We start from the raw sequence: 1,771 nt of genomic DNA, 5'->3' as shown, positions 1-1,771 counted from the left end.
GAAAGAGATAAATTCATCCCTGGGAATATATAGGTATACTTCCGTAAACTGTAGATTTATTTAACCGTATACGGTGAAAGCTGAAAGTCCACGGTCATCTTCAGACTAGACTGGTTAACCTGAGCCTGGAAAAGGGAGAGCTGTACAGGTGAGTGAAGAACACCCTTAGGCCAGTGTGTGCGCACCTGAAAAATGCCAGCTGATAGCTACTTATTATTTTATCTCACACTTAGCACTAGTAGAGAGCTGTGGGCTATTGTCACATGTGGCTTAATTAATCAGAAGATGTATGCCAGGTCAATGTCGATGGTCCTGCCCATTAGCAGAGTCAGCAGAAGCTCTGGGGAGCTGCAAGGAAGTGAATTTGCTTGCCCTGCTTATCTTGGTGAGCATAACACTGGCTTATTTCAAAGGCGAGAGACTTCAGTTTGGGTTCAGCAAGTCTTTAGGCCCCTAGTTTAAGCTCATAAGCTGTCAAATGAAAACTTAAAATGCTTCCTAAATTTTAGCTTGAGGGATTTGATTAGAAGAAAACAGGCATTTTATGTTTTTCAAAACAGTTCTTCTGCTGTGGTGGGTTCTGAACTAGAAACGGGCACCCAAGTCCAGCAGAGGATGAAGGTTGCTCTCAGTCCAGGTCCCACACTCCGGACCTTTATGGTTCTAATCTTGGTTGTGCTGCCCACAAGTCTTGTGAAGGGCAAGAGCAATAGCCCACGTATTCTGGGCTGATGTGTTTTGCAGCATCTCCTCTCATTGGAAGAACAGGAACTGAAATGATGTCATCATGGAAATCAAAGAGGTCAGAGCAGGACAAAAAGAATTGGGACAGGAGAGCAGAAAGATGAGAAATAGGAAAGGTAATGGGTTTGGATAGAGGAGACCTGCTTGATTGTAGGTGTCATGAGGAGAGGCAAGTGGAGAATGGTGAAAGGGCACAGGAATGAGGGGAAGTGGGATGTGGAAGAGGTGATGCAGCTGCAAATGGTTTAGGAGGAAACAGTTCAACTCAACAGACACTAGGAGGATAGGAGTTGTTTAGGAAAGCAGAGACATAAGGAGAACTGAGAGCTTGTTTTATCTGGTTTCTACTGACAGACATTTGGATGAGCTGGGTGAACTCAGTTAAATGTAGACTCTGTTTTGAATTGCAATTTATACAGTGGACCTCACTCTGTGGCGCAGACTCTGTCCTGGGATGTGAAACACTTGTGAATACCTTATTCAGCCAGCAGATTGCTGAGACGTGGGCTGAGGCACCACGATAAAACCATGAAGAGAAACAAATCCTAATGTGCCTGTACACCATCATTTGTTGCCAACAATAGACTTTCTGAATTATTTCTTCTCCTTGAGGAAGGGGCTGGAAACTGCCAATCAGTGTAACATGGGACAGATGAAAATTCTTAAGGGGTAAAAGGGTAGGTATCCTACTGACATGTACTGTAAGCCAGGCTGGAGGAAGAAATTACTTGCCAGACTTCCAACTCCCAAAACTGAGTTAGCACAGATAAGGTGAAGTTTATCTGAAGAGTGTTTGTTATTTTACAAAACTCTGTAACTCCTTGTTGCTTTCTTAAGAATAAAAATTATTATGTTTTAAAAAAAAATCAGCAAAACCTAGTTTAATTTGTTTTCTTTGTTTCATGCTTGCTTTGCTTTCAGATCAGATATGGTAGTTCTCTCATTACACTCCTTTCCCCTGCTCCACTCTTCACTATAATTTTCCTCATTGAAGAACATTATTTGTATTTATTATTTATATTTATTT

Source organism: Apaloderma vittatum, unplaced genomic scaffold (genome assembly GCF_000703405.1).
Source record: "Apaloderma vittatum isolate BGI_N311 unplaced genomic scaffold, ASM70340v1 scaffold33346, whole genome shotgun sequence".
In the NCBI taxonomy this organism is placed as follows: Eukaryota; Metazoa; Chordata; class Aves; order Trogoniformes; family Trogonidae; genus Apaloderma; species Apaloderma vittatum.
The sequence above is the reverse complement of the archived record's forward strand: the minus strand, read 5'-3'. Positions refer to the sequence as shown.